This window comes from Salvelinus namaycush, chromosome 22 (genome assembly GCF_016432855.1).
Source record: "Salvelinus namaycush isolate Seneca chromosome 22, SaNama_1.0, whole genome shotgun sequence".
NCBI lineage: Eukaryota > Metazoa > Chordata > Actinopteri > Salmoniformes > Salmonidae > Salvelinus > Salvelinus namaycush.
Genome location: NC_052328.1, coordinates 28,705,360 through 28,724,146, shown reverse-complemented (window position 1 = coordinate 28,724,146; position 18,787 = coordinate 28,705,360). Strand labels below are relative to the sequence as shown.

The following is an 18,787-nucleotide window of genomic DNA, read 5'->3' as shown; positions in this document are numbered from 1 at the left end:
TTACCCTTAAGTGTACATGGGATTTTATTACTCAACAGGAAATGTTAAAAAATAGCTGGAGTGTGTCTTTAAATACATGTATTAATTATCTTTGAGACATTAAGTAGAAACACTGTAGAATTCCATTCATTCCTGTTGAAGACCGCTCCTTCTGAGGAGTACCAATATGGCAGACAGTTGCTTCAAAGCCTCTCATTGACCAATACATAGTTTCAGCAATCTAGGGTTCGTATACACTGAGGGTACAAAACATTACGAACACCTTCCTAATGTTGAGTTGCATTCCACAGAGATGCTGGCTCATGTTGACTCTAACGATTTCCACAGTGTGTCAAGTTGGCTGGATAAACTTTGGGTGGTGGACCTTTCTTGATACACACGGGAAACTTTTGATTGTGAAAAACCAAGCTGCGTTGCAGTTCTTGACACACTCAAACCGGTGCGCCTGGCACCTGCTACCATACCCTGTTCAAAAGCACTAATCTTTTGTCTTGCCGATACACAATCCATGTCTCAAATGTCTCAAGGCTTAAAAATCCTTTAACCTGTCTCCTCTTCTTCATCTACACTGATTGAAGTGGATTTAACTAGTGACATCAATAAATTATTGTATCTTTCACCTGGATTCACCTGGTCAGTCTATGTCATAGAAAGAGCAGGTGTTCTTAATGTTTTGTACACTCAGGGTACATGATTTGACATGCGTTTTTTCTCCTTTGGTGAATTTGTGTCTGTACCTCTGTGTTCAGGTACTCCAGAACTCTATGCGGACCAACAGGAAGTGACTGGAGTAGAAGGAGGGAGTGTCACTGTCCGTTGTTACTATAGTAACACTGTGGTTAAGAAGTGGTTGTGGTGTAAGATGGGTATCTACTCTGTCCCCTTGGTGGGGAGATATTCAGGGATTTTAGATGGAACATCAGTGACATCACAGCAGACCATTGATCACAACAACAGACACATTTTAACAGTGACTCTGAATGGATTGAAAATGGGAGATACTGGCTGGTACTGGTGTTCCAGAGGAGACCTACAGATGCCTCTTCATATCACTGTCAATCAACTGACCACAACACAGAGTACCACACCTGCTTCCTCCACCACCCCTACCCCCTCTTCCACCATCATCATCTCCACTTTTAATCAACTGACCACAACACAGACTGACACCATCATTAGTAAGTAATGAGAGACCAGTTATAACCAAAAATAGTGGAATGAGTCTTTCAAATTCACAGAATCCAACTGAAGTCATTTTGTTAATTTAAAACATTGATATATCACGCTGAAATTGTGTCACTTCAACACTAATAAATTACATACGGAAACTGGTGCACCTTGACAGACAAGCAGACCACTCAAGACATCTGTCTGACCTCACCCACAACTTTAGATCCTGCTGTCTCCTCTTCCACCTCTCAGGCCCCAGTCAACCACACACACCATGGAGCCCAGGGGTAAGTGTACACTACCACCTCTTTAACCGGTACTCAACAAGCAAAAAGGTAATTTATTATATTTCAATTATTGGATTAATGAATTGTGTTGTTTTATTGAATTGTCCCCTTTATGCCTCATTCTACAAATAAATATGTCTGATTGACATTTGCAGAGTATCATGTCCTCAAAGCAGTGTTGTTCTTCTACAGATGGGAGAGAACATTCTTCTACCTTCAGAAAACTGTTAATGCAGTGCTCTTCTTCCTGTGCAACATCATTGCTGTGGTGAAGTTCAGGGCAACCCGACTCTGAGGTGAAACAGGATGAATAGAAACTAGATGTATTTAGCATTTGCACATTTTTCATTGCGGTATATGTCTTTATCTTCTTCACCTTCTCCGGCTTTAGTTGAATATTTAATTTACTTTCTAATAGACATGTTTTACTGTTCTCAAGATCATCTGTTACCAAATTCTGTGAAAGAAAACCTGACATTCTGATATATCAAAGTTATTTGCTGTGTTGGAGACAACAAGTGTTTAATAAGATGTCATAGCATGAGTTAGTTTACCAGAAACCTGCAGCCTTGTGGTACAGCAGCTTCCTGAGCTAACTTTAACAGTTTAGGTTGGAGGGCATCTGTGGTTTTGAGCTGCGTCTATGACCAGGGTTCATCTCTAAGTGGAACGCTGTCATCACTCCATCTCTGTAGCTCATGCCATCTCAATTCTATACATTTCTTTGTGTAATCATTAGTGACCTATTTTTGGTGCTATTTTCGAAAGAATGTGGTACATTTTCACAACTCTTAGTTCAAAACTCCAAACTGGTCACCCTTGTAATGCAGCCAGTCTTTCATTCATAACCTGTCATTGTGCGACATTTGGATTGTCAACATCTCTAACCACACAACCACTGACTCAAAATATACGTTTTTTGTGAAATGTACTGAGGACATTGGTTTAATCACAAAAACTCAACATAATGAATTTAGTCATTTTAACTACCAGTTAATCCAATAGCAAACAATGCAAGATATGTCTTTCAAATCACCCTTAGAAGTCCTGAAAGTAATATGCTACAGTACTGTAAATTACAGTAGATTACACTGTTTTCCCATTTTGCAATACACTTACATTACCCAACAAAATTGACAGAAAATCTTTACCTTTCCATAATATCCAATGTGTAAATAAAGGTGTGATCAATGAAGACATTGTTCTGAATTGATGTCGTAGCCTGCCTCCTCCATGGCCAGAAGGAGGGTGGCACTCTCATGGGGATGGTGACCGTACACCTTCCACCTCCATGCTGAAAATAATCCTCAATAGGGCTGAGGAAAGGAGAGTATGGGGGCAGGTATAGGGTCACAAACTGGGGATGGGACAGAAACCATGCCTGAACAACCTCTGCATGGTGGAACCTGACATTGTCCCACACAATGACATAGGTGTCCCCTTCACCTTGACAGGTCTGCTCAATTTCATTACGAAACACAATAAGGTGTGCAGCGTTGTAAGATCCAAGTAATGGCCTACGTCCTCCACACCATCTTCAGAGGTAGCTGCACACATGGAGATGTTTCACTACGTTGTCCAGGCACTTGGACGGTTTCCCGTTGGCCGATGATATTCCACCCACGGCAACAACTTTTAGCCAGGTTGAAGCCTGCTTCATCAACAAAGATATTCTTGTGATGGTTAACAACAGCATCAGGCACCATCATTTCCTGTATAGAAGGTAGAGAGAGACAGAGTGTGTTCTTGTTGAACGTAAAATCACATCAGACTGGGTTGTGGTCTGGAGAATCCTGAAACATGAACTTGGTTTAAAGTGAAAGTCTGTGGAGGTCTTGGTCTAGTACCCATCACTACTTCTCAGTAGCACATGACCCCTCAAATCTAGCATAGACATTCATGATATAGTTTCTTATATACTGAAATATAGATTTTTGCCAATGGAAATGTGGTGCATGTCGCCCAATTATTGAATCTTGATAATCATTAGTGGCCTCTATGTTCCAGTAGAGAGTAACATGATAGAGTGACTCTAGGTCCCAAAGAGCCCTTAGAGAAAGCTGGAAGCTGAAATACACTGCTCAAAAAAATAAAGGGAACACTTAAAAACTTCTTATGGCTGCAGGGGGCGTATTGAAAAACTGGAAAATATGTGCCCATTTTCAAACGGCCTCTTAATCAATTTTTGCTCTTACAATATGCATATTATTACTACTATTGGATAGTTTCTAAAAACGTTTGCATTATTTCTCTAAGTGGAACAGAACTATTTTTACAGCCCATTTCCTATCCGGAAGTGAGATTTCCAACATCGATGTCTCTCTTCAAGACCTTGTCTATAAAAGGGCATGTCACTTAGGACTGTAGAAACACGTCATACGCCTTCCCCTGGGTGTCATGCGGAAGTGAGAGCAGAAAGGACTTGAATATCTCGTCCAGGGACTGAACACAACCTCTTGGAGTGAGACTTGCGCACTTTATTTTTTTTTTCTGGGCGCGAAGTAGGACCTGTACTCGGCTCCTGGAAAACGCTCGTTAAAGGTGAATATGACCTCCGGCTTCGATTTTATTTGATACATGTCACAATATCATCCTAAAGTATGTTTTTTCAATATATTTTAATTATATTATTGAAATTTATTCTGGACTTTAGACGTGATGCGACGCAAGAATTTTGTCAAGATGGAGAGGTTAGCGTCGCACTGCCAGTGTGCTTGCTAATTCAAGAGGGAAATCGTTCGTTCTGGATCGAAATAAAGACGTTTCTGAACAAAGGACCCCTTGGAGAACATTCTGATGGAAGATCAACAAAGATAAGGACCCAATTTGGGATGCTTTTTCATATATCTGTCGAACTGTGCTATGCTACCGTTCGACTAGAATCAATGCTGCTGTGTGCTAGCTAATGTAGTAAGCTAATATAACGATATATTGTGTTTTCGCTGTAAAACACTTCAAAAATCGGAAATATTGTCTCTTTTCACAAGATCTTTGTCTTTCATTAGCTATCCACCATATATTTTTCTGAAATGTTTTATGATGTGTAATTAGTAGTTGACGTTGGTGTCTGTATTTTCTCTGGCTACTCCCGTGCGATTTCGGACTGTAGCTATGATGGTAGCAGTAATGTAAAACTGATTTATAGCTAAAATATGCACATTTTTTGAACAAAACATAGATTTATTGTGTAACATGTTATAGGACTGTCATCTGAGGTAGTTCTTTCTAGGTTATTTAGGTTGGTTCTAGGTTAGTTAGGTTGGCTTGTGCATGCTACTTGCATCCTACTTGTGCTGTGAAAAATGTCTGTCCTCTTTTTTATTTGGTGGTGAGCTAACATAAATATATGTGGTGTTTTCTCTGTAAAACATTTAAAAAATCGGACATGTTGGCTGGATTGACAAGATGTTTATCTTTCAAATGCTGTATTGGACTTGTTAATGTGTGAAAGTTAAATATTTAAAAAAAAATAGATTTTGAATTTCGCGCCCTGCACTTGAGCTGGATGTTGTCATAAGTGTACCGATGTCGGGACAGCCCGCCTAACAGGTTAAACAACACAATGTAACTCCAAGTCAATCACACTTCTGTGAAATCAAACTGTCCATTTAGGAAGCAACACTGATTGACAATACATTTCCCATGCTGTTGTGCAAATGGAATAGACAAAAGGTGGAAATTATAGGCAATTAGCAAGACACCCCCAATAAAGGAGTGATTCTGCAGGTGGTGACCACAGACCACTTCTCAGTTCCTATGCTTCCTGGCTGATGTTTTGGTCACTTTTGAATGCTGGCGGTGCTTTCACTCTAGTGGTAGCATGAGACGGAGTCTACAACCCTCACAAGTGGCTCAGGTAGTGCAGCTCATGCAGGATGGCACATCAATGCGAGCTGTGGCAAGAAGGTTTGCTGTGTCTGTCAGCGTAGTGTCCAGAGCATGGAGGCGCTACGAGGAGACAGGCCAGTACATCAGGAGACGTGGAGGAGGCCGTAGGAGGGCAACAACCCAGCAGCAGGACCGCTACCTCCGCCTTTGTGCAAGGAGGAGCACTGCCAGAGCCCTGCAAAATGACCTCCAGCAGGCCACATAGATAGATAACTCTTCGTGTTGTTGTTTGTTCAGAGTTTCCAATTTTCCCAGAATTGGTTAGATTCTATGGATTCTTCAATTACATTGAGCTGATTTCTGATGTGCTGTTCCTTCTTTTTCCATAGTGTATGTCTGTATTGTTTTAGTGATTCACCGTAGCGAAGGCGTAGGCTCAGGTTTTCTGGGTTTCTGTTTTTGGTTGGATAGGTATCTCAATTTCTTTCTTAGGTTTTTGCTTTCTTCATCAAACCATTTGTCATTGTTGTTAATTTTCTTAGGTTGTCTGCTTGACATTTTTAGATTTGATAGGGAAGCTGAAAGGTCAAAAATACTGTTTAGGTTTTCTACTTGACTGGAGGGCAACCCGCACTGGGCTGTGTTGGCGAACCGGGGACACCATGCGTAAGGCTGGTGCCATGTACACCGGCCCGAGGAGACGTACTGGAGGCCAGATATGTTGAGCCGGCTTCATGGCACTTGGCTCAATGCTCAATCTAGCCCGGCCAGTGCGGGGAGGTGGAATAACCCGCACCGGGCTATGCACACGTACAGGAGACACCGTGCGCTCTTCCGCATAACACAGTGTTTCCCCGTACTCCCGCTCTCCACGGTAAGCATGGGAAGTGGGCGCAGGTTTCCTACCTGCCTTCGCCACACTACCCTTTAGCCTCCCCCAAGAAATGTTTGGGGTTTCTTCACGGGCTTCCAGCCACGCTTCCGTGCTGCCTCCTCATACCACCGCTCCTGGGCTTTAGCTGCCTCCATCTCTTCCCGAGAGCGCCGATATTCTCCAATGTGAGCCCAGTGTCCTTTTCCCTCCAGAATTTCCTCCCATGTCCAGGATTCCTGTGTAGTGGGCCGCTGCTGCTGCTGCTGCCCGTACTCACGCGGCTTGGTCCGAGTTTGGTGGGTGATTCTGTAACGGCAGTCTAAGTCGTCCTCCTCCTCAGACGAGGAGAGGCGAGAAGGATCTGAGGACCAATGTGCAGCGTGGTAATTTTCCATGATTTAATGAACACAAAACAAGACACTATACAAAATGACAAAACAAACTAACCGTCACAGTCCCGTGTGGCACAAACACTGACACAGGAAACAATCACCCACAAAATCCCAACACAAAACAAGCCAACTATATATGATTCTCAATCAGGGACAACGATTGACAGCTGCCTCTGATTGAGAACCATATTAGGCTGGACAGAGAAACAGACAAACTAGACACACAACATAGAATTCCCACCCAGCTCACGTCCTGACCAACACTAAACAAGCAAAACACATAAGAACTATGGTCAGGACGTGACATTAGGTCAAGTGTTTCGGGTTGCCTTCCACAAGCTTCCCACAATAAGTTGGGTGAATTTTGGCCCATTCCTCCAGAGTCAGGTTTGTAGGCCTACTTGCTCGCACACGCTTTTTCAAATCTGCCCACACATTTTCTATAGGATTGAGGTCAGGGCTTTGTGATGGACACTCCAATACCTTGACTGTGTTGTCCTTAAGCCATTTTGCCACAACTTTGGAAGTATGCTTGGGCTCATTGTCCATTTGGAAGACCCATTTGCGACCAAGCTTTAACTTCCTGACTAACGTCTTCAGATGTTGCTTCAAAATATCCACATAATTTTCATTCCTCATGAAGCCATCTATTTTGTGAAGTGCACCAGTCACTCCTGCAGCAAATCCCCCCCACAACATGATGCTGCCACCCCCGTGCTTCACGGTTGGGATGGTGTCTTCGGCTTGCAAGCCACCCCATTTTTCCTCCAAACATAACGATGGTCATTATGGCCAAACAGTTCTATTTTTATTTCATCAAACCAGAGGACATTTCTCCAAAAAGTACGATCTTTGTCCCCATGTGCAGTTCCAAACCGTAGTCTGTTTTTTTATGGCGGTTTTGGAGCAGTGGCTTCTACATTGTCTAGTGGCCTTTCATGTTATGTCAATATAGGACTCGTTTTACTGTGGATATAGATACTTTTGTACCTGTTTCCTCCAGCATCTTCACAAGGTCCTTTGCTGTTGTTCTGGGATTGATCTGCACTTTTCGCACCAAGTACATTCATCTCTAGGAGACAGAACGCGTCTCCTTCCTGAGCGGTATGCGTGGTCCCATGGTGTTTATACATACGTACTATTGTTTGCACAGATGAACATGGTACCTTCAGGCGTTTGGAAATTGCTCCCAAGGATGAACCAGACTTGTGGAGGTCCACAATTTTTTTCTGAGGTCTGGCTGATTTATTTTGATTTTCCCATGATGTCAAGCAGAGAGACACTGAGTTTGAAGGTAGGCCTTGAAATACATCCACAGGGACACCTCCAATTGACTCAAATTATGTCAATTAGCCTATCAGAAATTTATAATCCAAGACATAATTTTCTGGATTTTCCAAGCTGTTTAAAGGCACAGTCAACTTAGTGTGTTTAAACTTCTGACCCACTGGAATTGTAATAGAGTGATTTATAAGTGAAATAATCTCTCTGTAAACAATTGTTGGAAAAATGACTTGTGTCATGCACAAAGTAGATGTCCTAACCGACTTGCCAAAACTATAGTTTGTTAACAAGAAATTTGTGGAGAGGTAGAAAAACGATTTTTAATGACTCCAACCTAAGTGTATGTAAACTTCCAACTTCAACTGTACCTCTTTGGTCGCAGGATGTTGCTTGGGCGGGTGTAATAGCGGTGGTTTGGGCTGTTGCTCTGCTCACGGCCTGGGCTTATGTTCTGCTGTCATGTTGAGGTCCTTGCCGCAGGGGTGGGGGGCATGGGGTGGGCAGAAGGGGCATAGGTCTGAAATGGGGGTTACCTATAAAGGTTGTGGCCAGGTTTTGCTTGGGGTGGTCTTAGCTGGTTGGGGTGTGGCTGGTGCTGCTGTGGTCTGGGTGTAGGTCATCTTGGCATGAGTTCTCTAAGTGCAGCTTTCAGGAGGGGGTCTTGTAGGTCTGGGAGGGTGTCTCGCTGGTCTGGGCGGGGTGTCCGTTGCTCTGTTGCTCCTGTATGAGTTGCTGGGGGTACGGTTGAGGGTGACGTCCTTCAGGGTCCTGGCAAAAGTTGGGATTGCTGCTTTGTAGAGGTGGACCTAGTCATAAACGCTGTTCAAATCCAGGTTTGAATAGTGGCCAGGTAGACATTAGCTTTTGAGGCACAGTCTCGCGAAATGCTTGCAATCAACTGCTGTTTGGTGGCAGGGTGAAAGTATTTTTGGCATCTCTGCAGTGTGAGCTGGGGATCTCTCTCTCTCTCTCTCTTTCTCTTTCTCCTCCATCTCTCTCTTTCTCTTTCTCCTCCATATCTCTCTTTCTCCTCCATCTCTCTCTGTCTTTCTCCTCCATCTCTCTCTCTCTTTCTCCTCCATCTCTCTCTCTTTCTCCTCCATCTCTCTCTCTCTTTCTCCTCCATCTCTCTCTCTCTTTCTCCTCCATCTCTCTCTCTCTTTCTCCTCCATCTCTCTCTTTCTCCTCCATCTCTCTCTTTCTCTTTCTCCTCCATCTCTCTCTTTCTCTTTCTCCTCCATCTCTCTCTTTCTCCTCCATCTCTCTCTTTCTCCTCCATCTCTCTCTTTCTCCTCCATCTCTCTCTTTCTCCTCCATCTCTCGCTCTCTCTTTCTCCTACATCTCTTTCTCCCCCATCTCTCTCTCTCTCTTTCTCCCCCATCTCTCTCTCTCTCTTTCTCCTCCATCTCTCTCTCTCTCTTTCTCCTCCATCTCTCTCCCTCTTTCTCCCCCATCTCTCTCTCTCTCTTTCTCCTCCATCTCGCTCTCTCTCTTTCTCCTCCATCTCTCTCTCTCTTTCTCCTCCATCTCTCCAGTGTGAGCTGGGCTTCTCTCTCTCTCAATGGTGATGTGATGCCTGATCAGTTCAGGACAGAAGATAATGTCAACATATGGCTACACTCATCTCGACTCTTAGACAGCATTATTGCTTTTACTCATAAAGCATCATAGCCTTGGCAAATGTACATCTGTTTAGGAAATAATTGTATTTCCAGTCTAATTTTCTGTCTTGGAACAAGCATAGGTAAATGTACACTATACCAATATAACAATACATTTTTGTTATTTGTGTCTCTCTACCAACAGGATCCATTTCTTGAAGCTGATGATGATGTCACATACAGCACTGTTATCCTCCAGCACAAGGCCCAACTAAAAGGACAGACCAAGGTAAAGCTGTTCTACTGATTATCCTCAGCTAGTATTATGTTATCAGAAACAACAGTAGGTGATTGTTTCCTCAGTGTTGATATAATCATGGTTATGTCACCATTATAGCTGTAGGCCTAATATATCACCTTTATGTGACATATAACAATTATAACTGTCTACACTTTTAAATTCACTGAGAACTGTGTTTTATAGTGTACTCTCCATCATGACAGAAGTGTCCCTGTTCACCTCTCTCCCTGTTCCTCCTCTGTAGTCAGCAGAACCAGATGATAATGTGGTCTACAGCTCACTAGCTCTACAGGTGACCACACAGGTCAGTGTTGGTGTCTCCTCTGTCTGTTGTACCAGATGATGCTGATCTCTCAACAAAGATACAGACAACACTACATTACTATGTGTAGTAAACATCACTCTTTAACCACACACATCTTTATCAGTGTATTTGTTTTGCTGCATGTAAAATGTTGTTATCAAATTGTGACCAGCTAAACTCATTGTTATCAATGTGTGTCCATAACATTACAGTGTGGACTGTGCCTGGGTTTAGGGTGAATTTGCCCCTAGATACTGATCTTGGGTCAGATTTCAATTTTTCCCACTCAAGATTAAGATTAGGGTTGGAGGAGGGGAAACTGATCCTAGATCTGTATCTAGTGGAAATGTCACAATGGAGAATGTGACTGAATGTTTCACTTCCTCTCCAGCAGAGGGCAGCAGCACAATAGTGACTGACTGAGAAGACCTTGGTTGAGTCCTTTTACTGGAAGGACAGAACACTCCCCTCTCCTGTGTTACATCATCTATCTGCCTCCAATATGCTTCTGTCATACCTCTTAACCCACCCCAGAAAGACCCCTCTATCCTTTAGTGTAATAAACTACTGAAAACAGTCTGCTGTGTTTGTTTTCATTTTCACCACATACACTATCTGTTATATTAGTTATGTTCCATCCACCTTTCCACCTTGTCTCTTGATTTTTACATGTTCATATTATTTCTCTCATGTATATAGTCAAATGTCCAATGCCAGTAACCAATCATGATCTAGAGTGTAAATTAAATGTACGAGCAGTGTAACAAAATAAATATGATGATGAATACACAATCTATTGAAATTATAATGTACTAGGTTCAAACTAGACCGTAGAACACCATAGATGTTATCTACCACTGAGGTGGGCATGTGGATTCAAACAGAATCAGGAAGAGAGTTAAAGACAGTGAGGTCTGTGACCATTAGGATGTTTATTTGTTAAATGAATGTTGAATTGACGTTAGTTGACAACTCAACCAAATGTAAATCAAAATTAGACATTAAACTGACGTCTGTGCCCAGTGGGTAGTTCCACTGTTACTACACTAACCCTGGTGGTATGAGGTGGTGCAGGCTGGGTGTTAGTGGCTCATGTCTGAGTATTTCTGTAGCGTAGCTTAGATTGAAGATCAATAACTTTAAGCAGACCCCTGATGCTGCCAAAAGAAAAGTCTTAAAGCCCTTATGCAATATTTATAATACAAATGTTAAATTATGACCATCTGTATAATAAATTACTGTTTATTTCATGAAAATACCTTCCAGCATATGTTTTATAATTTCTTTCCCTGATTCTCCTTTTAGTATTGAACTCCTCAGTCTGATCAAGTGTGTGTGTTGATAGAAATATGAATCTATTTATAAACACTGTCCTGATTGCTACAAGGGATCAGACTCCCCAGTTTGTTTTTTATTTTATTTTACTAGGCAAGTCAAACAAATTCTTATTTTCAATGACAGCCTAGGAACAGTTCAGGGGAAGAACAACAGATTTTTAGTTTGGGATTTGAACTTGCAGCCTTACGGTTACTAGTCCAACACTCTACCACTAGTCTACCCTGCCACCCCTTACCCAGTCAAAGTAAGAGGATACATCTGCAAATAAAATATGACTGGTCATTGGTCAGAATAATAAGAGCAGAGTTCATGCTGTGCTCCAAAAACCCAATCTAACTTGAACAGGCTGAAATTCCAGATTTATTTATCAAAAGTGCATTAGTGTTATTTCAACTTCATAGTGTGCAACGATCATAGAAAAACTGGTTTATCACGTTTTTGACTGCACTGCCCCTTTAACAGTGACTATGAGTGGACTGAAAATGGAGAACACTGACTGGTATTGGTGTAGAGTGGGAGAACTAGAGATGCCTGTTCACATCACTGTCAGTCAACAAACTGCAACACAGAGAACCCTTTAGTTAAGTCTGGTTGGGTCCCGATAAACTATTTAATATGCATAGTTACTTCACATCTAAATTCAGTAATTTTCTTACAATAGTATCAGCCTGATAATATGTATTTAGTCCATGCTTTAATTCCTTACGTAGATGCTAGTATGTGAAAAACATAATCTGATATAGCAACGAAGATACCAACCATCCAAGACAGCTCTGATGTTAGGACTGAGGATCCTGCTGTCTCCTCTTCCACCTCTCAGGCCCCAGTTAACAACACACCACAGAGCCCAGGGGTAAGTGTACATAATGATGATTATCACTTCTTAAGCAATGTAATTAAGTTTGTATCTAAACTGATTAATTGTACTGTCCCACAATCACTTGCTCTTTCTGTATCACCCTTCATACATGTCTATCTGATTGCAGTTTGCGGAGTATCAAAATGATTTTATTCTTATGTATTTTACAAAAGTTTAATCAGGAGGTCCCGAGTCTTGGTTTCTACTAAACTACTAAGCTAACATATGGAAATGTTACATCATCATAGGATCATACCAAAGATAATTTAGCTATTTGATTTAGAATTGGTAAGTATAAAAAAAGTATAATACAATCATTTGATAAAACATTGAATTTGTCCTTACTGCTATTAGTAAGACCAACAAGGAGAGGATTTGTTACAGTAAATCAGATGACCAAATTGGAAACACATTGAATAACGATGCTTAGAAGTGTCTGTCCTGTATATTTTTTTACAGATTTGTAAATGTTTTCTGCTTTTGGGTGGATAAAACACACACACACACACACAGACACACACACACACACACACACACACACACACACACACACACACACACACACACACACACACACACACACACACACACACACACACACACACACACACACACACACACACACACACACAGATATTTTTTATATTGTTTGTTATTAGTTTAATTTATGAATGCTAGTGTCACAATGACCTAAGTGTTGTAAACAGTACTTTTTGTTTCATAGTTGTAATTTGATCGTCTGGTTTTCTGTAACAAATCCTCTCCTTGTTGAATCAGAGCCTTGGAATACTATTCTGTCTTCACCTTCTCCAGATTTAATGGAATATATAAATGCTATGTTCGTTTTTTTATCGCTTTGGTACTATTTTCACAAGTATGTGGTCAGGGCCGGCCCTCCCATTAGGCAAGACTTGAATTGAATTTGGGGTGGCATTATGACAATTGGCTGCCGCCATCCGTTGCCCCTGATCGGCTACTGCACTGCCAGCGGCACCCCAGCCACCAGCTCATGGCGTTGCTGCAGTTCCCGCCATCACCTCGTTCCCGCTTCTCCCGAAATTCACTGCCACTATGCTTGCTAGCTATGGTGATGTGTGTGTTTATATGGGATTATCCAATTGTGAAACATGAATAAAAATGAATCTGCCAATTAAATTATTGTGTTGTTTTTTATATTTGTGTGTGACGAACACGATTAGTGATTAAGGCAGTAGCCTAACCTAGCCTGTTAACATTAGCTAGCTACTACTAGTGGATATCATTTTGCTAAAAGTAAACTATGGAGATATGAATCAATTTGCTACCATGTCTAAAAGACAAAACTATCAGGAAGTGAATATATATATGAACAAGAATGTGAAAAGAGGCAAAATCTCTAAACCAAAGAAATTCATGCTGAAATGTATCAGTGTGCAGCAATGTCCATCAGCCGGAGTGGAGAATGACAAGCCTCCGAGGACAGGCCATTAATTCGCCGAGAACAACCCCGTTTGCTAATTATTGCAGCGAAGAGGGTAAACCAGAGGAGTCCGAGCCATGCACTTCCACCAATGATGACAGCTCTCTGGCTGGAAAAGAACAGGTGGTTGCACCAGGCCTAGCCACACCTCCAAACAATGCCGGCGAAGACCCTAATATCCTGGACCCGGACTCAGATCCGTTGCTCCCCGGCCTGATGACAGTGGCTGTGCTGCTGCTAAATCTGACTCCCAGACAAAAAACATAAAAGATCCCGGTGAGTTGCCAAAATATATGAATGGATCTTTACGGGATGTTAGTGCAGGCTGGGCCACATCAGGATAAGGAGGGGAATTTCACAAGAGATGAGGGGCAACGAAAGTTTCAGTGGCCTACTACAATAGGAGGATGGCAAACAGGCAGAGAGTGGAGAGACCATGGCTTGTCTATTCCAATCACAACGATGCAGCCTTCTGTTTTTTGATGCAAACTTTTTTCACACGAGTGCAAATCTGCACTGGTCAAATCAAAATCAAATCAAATCAAATTTTATTTGTCACATACACATGGTTAGCAGATGTTAATGCGAGTGTAGCGAAATGCTTGTGCTTCTAGTTCCGACAATGCAGCAATAACCAACAAGTAATCTAACCTAACAATTCCACAACTACTACCTTATACACACAAGTGTAAAGGGATAAAGAATATGTACATAAAGATATATGAATGAGTGATGGTACAGAACGGCATAGGCAAGATGCAGTAGATGGTATAGAGTACAGTATATACATATGAGATGAGTAATGTAGGGTATGTAAACATAAAGTGGCATAGTTTAAAGTGGCTAGTGATACATGTATTACATAGAGATGGCAAGATGCAGTAGATGATATAGAGTACAGTATATACATATACATATGAGATGAGTAATGTAGGGTATGTAAACATTATATTAAGTGGCATTGTTTAAAGTGGCTAGTGGTACATTTTTACATCATTTCCATCAATTCCCATTATTAAAGTGGTGTCACGGTTTTCTAAATTAGAACCCAGAAGCAGACCAGGACAAGGAGAGTAGGACGAAGGTGAGTATTTATTTACAAGTTTAAACGTAGAGGTAGAATGACGTAGCGTAGCGGGCAGCGGAGGTGAGTTGATGGGAGTGAATAGGCAGATCCAAGGGAGTAACAGAAGCCATCGACGACCAGGCAGGGATGGGGTGAGTGTTCCGGGTGAATGACTGTAGACAGAACAAACGGAGGTAAGTTCAAGGCAAGCAAGACGTACAAAACAACAAAACAAACTCTATCAAACTGGAGGCTGATACGCTGGCACAACATACTGTTCATGGCTAACGATCCGGCAGGGAATGGATGTCAGGTCAGAGCTTATGAAGTGGAGGGGTGATGATCAGGACCAGGTGTGCAGATAGCTGATGGGATACAGGTGCGGGTAATCAGAGATCTCCCAACTAGCTACGTCACCCGGCAACCAGACAGGGTGCGTTCCAGGACACCGGAAAAACACTCCAGGACAGAACACAGGCAAAAACAGACTCAGGAAGCGGGATTCGTGACAGTACCCCCCCTCCGACGAACGCCACCGGGCGGACTACCCGGAGCGCCAGGGTGGAGGCGGTAGAAGTCACGAAGCAGGTCAGCATCAAGGATCTGACGCCGAGGAATCCAACTCCTCTCCTCTGGGCCTTATCCTTCCCAATCCACGAGATACTGGAACCCTCGACCCCGCCGTCTGGAGTCCATGATGTGGCGCACCGTGTAGGCAGGACCACCTCCGATCATCCGAGGAGGAGGAGGACGAGGAGGAGGGGGCAACAGAGGACTGAGGAGAACCGGCTTGAGGCAGGAGACATGAAAGGTGGGGTGTACTCTAAGCGTTGCAGGCAACTTGAGTCGAACCACAACAGGATTAATGATCCTCTCCACCACAAACGGACCAATGAACTTCTGTGACAGTTTCTTCGACTCAGTCCGTAGAGGAAGATCCCGTGTAGCCAACCAAACCTTATCTCCGACGGTATAAGCGGGGGCAGGAATACGGCGACGATTCGCCTGGATCTGATACCGGTCAGAAACTCTAAGGAGGGCCTTCCTGGCCCGATGCCAGGTCCGGTGGCAACGACGAATGTGGGCCTGGACAGAGGGTACCGAGAGATCCCTCTCCTGAGAAGGAAACAAGGGAGGTTGGTAGCCGTACAGGCACTGGAAGGGAGACATCCCAGTGGCAGATGAAGGGAGAGTATTATGGGCATACTCGACCCAGGGTAACTGAGAGGACCAAGAGGTGGGATCAGAGGAGACAAGGCAGCGCAGCGTGGACTCCATCTTCTGGTTGGCTCTCTCCGCCTGACCATTAGATTGGGGGTGAAATCCAGATGTGAGACTGACTGTAGCTCCAATGGCCAAACAGAAGGATCTCCAGACAGCAGAGGTAAACTGAGGACCACGGTCAGAAACAATGTCACTGGGCAACACGTGGACCCTGAAAACCTCCCTAACAAGGATCTCGGACGTCTCAGTGGCAGATGGAAGCTTGGAGATGGGGACAAAGTGAGCGAACTTGCTGAATCTGTCCACAATGGTCAGAATGACCGTGTTCCCAACAGAAGAGGGCAACCCCGTGACAAAGTCCAGAGCCAGATGCGACCAAGGTCGCCGGGGAATAGGTAGGGGGTGAAGAAGCCCAGAGCTGGGCCGATTGGTACTCTTATTCTGCGCACAAACAGGACAAGCGGCAACAAACCTCCGGGTATCTTCTCCCATGGCAGGCCACCAAAATCGTCTGCGCAGTAGCGCCATAGTCCGAGCAACGCCAGGGTGACAAGCTATCTTGCTGGCGTGGGACCACTGAAGGACAGCAGAACAGACCGACTCAGGCACGAACAACCGACCGGGTGGACCGGGGCCGGGCTGCGTCCGAAGGGCCGCCATCACATCCTCCTCAATCCTCCATGTAACGGCTCCCACGACAAAGTTCTGGGGAAGAATCGTCTCAGTCTTGGCCCCACTCTCCTCCGTCTTGGAGAACATCCGGGACAAGGCGTCCGCCTTGCCGTTCTTCGACCCAGGTCGGAACGTCAGGGAAAAATTGAAGCGTCCAAAAAACAAAGCCCACCTGGCCTGACGGGAGTTGAGACGTCTAGCCGATTGCACGTAAGCCAGATTCTTGTGGTCAGTCCAGACCACAAACGGTTGCTCCGCTCCCTCCAACCAGTGGCGCCACTCCTCCAAGGCAAGCTTCACAGCGAGAAGCTCCCGGTTACCCACATCGTAGTTTCTCTCAGCTGGTGAAAGACGACAAGAGTAGAAGGCGCAGGGATGGAGTTTACCATCAGTGGAGCTACGCTGGGACAGGATGGCGCCCACTCCCACATCAGACGCGTCCACCTCAACAACAAACTGACGGGAAGTGTCAGGTTGAGAGAGAATCGGGGCGTTGGTGAATCGGCTCTTCAAGTTCAGAAATGCTCGGTCTGCCTCAGGAGTCCAACAGAAAGTTCTGGTGCAAGAAGTCAGGGCAGTTAAAGGGGCGGCCACCCGGCTGTAATCACGGATAAACCTCCGATAGAAGTTCGCAAACCCCAGGAATCTCTGGAGCTGCGATCTCGTACCGGGCTGGGCCCAATCCCGAACTGCCCGAACCTTCTCTTGGTCCATCTTGATCTCACCCCTGGAGATGATGTACCCGAGGAAGGATGTAGTGTGGGCGTGAAAATCACACTTCTCTGCCTTCACAAACAGACGGTTCTCCAATAACCGCTGCAGGACCTGCTTGACATGCTGGATGTGGCTGGAAAGCTCCTTTGAGAAGATAAGGATGTCATCCAGGTAAACGAACACAAACAGACCGATCATATCCCTCAGCACGTCATTCACCAAACTTTGGAACACTGCTGGAGCGTTGGTAAGTCCAAACGGCATCACCTGGTACTCGAAATGTCCCATAGGTGTATTGAACCCAGTCAACCACTCGTCCCCCTCTCTGATCCGAACCAGATGATACGCATTGCGTAGATCAAGCTTCGTAAACACAGTAGCACCCTGTAAAGAGTCGAAAGCGGAGCTCATCAAGGGCAGGGGGTACTTGTTCTTAACCGTAATATCATTCAACCCCCGATAATCAATACACGGTCGAAGAGAGCCATCCTTCTTACTCACAAAAAAGAATCCAGCTCCCAGGGGTGATGACGAGGGACGAATGAGACCTGCAGCTAGAGACTCCTTTATGTAGGTCTCCAGGGCTTCCCGCTCAGGTCGAGAGATACTGTATAACCGTCCCTTGGGAAAGGCAGCTCCAGGGAACAGATTAATCGCACAATCATAAGGTCGGTGGGGAGGAAGTGACTGAGCCTTCTGCTTACTGAACACCTCACCCAACTCGTGATATGTTTCAGGAACCAGGGACAAATTAGGAGGAGCAGACTCACTGACCCGACTGGGGACAGCATGAGAACAGGCAGTCCTGAGGCAGTTAGCATGGCACTCAATGCTCCAACTAGTTACCTTTCCAGTCACCCAATCGAACGAGGGATTGTGTTCTCTCAGCCAGGGGTATCCAAGAACCAGAGGAACATGGGGGGAAGGCAAAATGAGGAAGGAGATAACCTCAGAATGATTTCCCGACAACAGCATCTTTACCGGTTCAGTCCTCATAGTGATCCGAGCCAGACTACTGCTGTTCAGAGTGGTAGCTTCAATGGCTTCCGGTAATTGCTCCTTGGAAAGCCCCAGCTGTTCCACTAAGTCGGCATCAATGAAGCTGCCATCGGCACCTGAATCAATGAAAGCGTTAATCGCTAAACTCTGATTCTTATTCATGAGGGTAGCAGGAAAACGAGGTCTGACAGGGCTCTTGAGAGGTTGAAACTGGCTCGCTAAAAAACCTCCCAAACTTAGTGAGCCGAGCAGTTTAACGGGCGCTGAGGACAAGCGGAGATGTAATGTCCCGAGCTACCACAGTAGAGGCAGCTGTTGGTCTCACGTCTACGTTGGCGCTCGTCCTTAGTTAACCCGTGCCGCCCCACTTGCATAGGTTCAGGATCTGGCGGCAGGACTCCTCCACTAATCCCG

The 18,787-nt window shown here is 44.3% G+C and overlaps 1 long non-coding RNA gene across 2 annotated transcripts; it reads left to right on the top strand.

The window, feature by feature from the left end:
• Positions 1-9,659: 9,659 nt before the first annotated feature.
• LOC120017868 lies at positions 9,660-10,538 on the top strand. Of its 2 annotated transcripts, none has more exons than XR_005472148.1 (3): positions 9,660-9,726; positions 9,983-10,042; positions 10,437-10,538. It is a non-coding gene; the product is annotated as an uncharacterized LOC120017868 (long non-coding RNA). The 2 variants fall into 2 exon arrangements; XR_005472147.1 differs by having other exon boundaries at positions 10,434-10,538.
• The last annotated feature ends 8,249 nt before the right edge of the window (positions 10,539-18,787 follow it).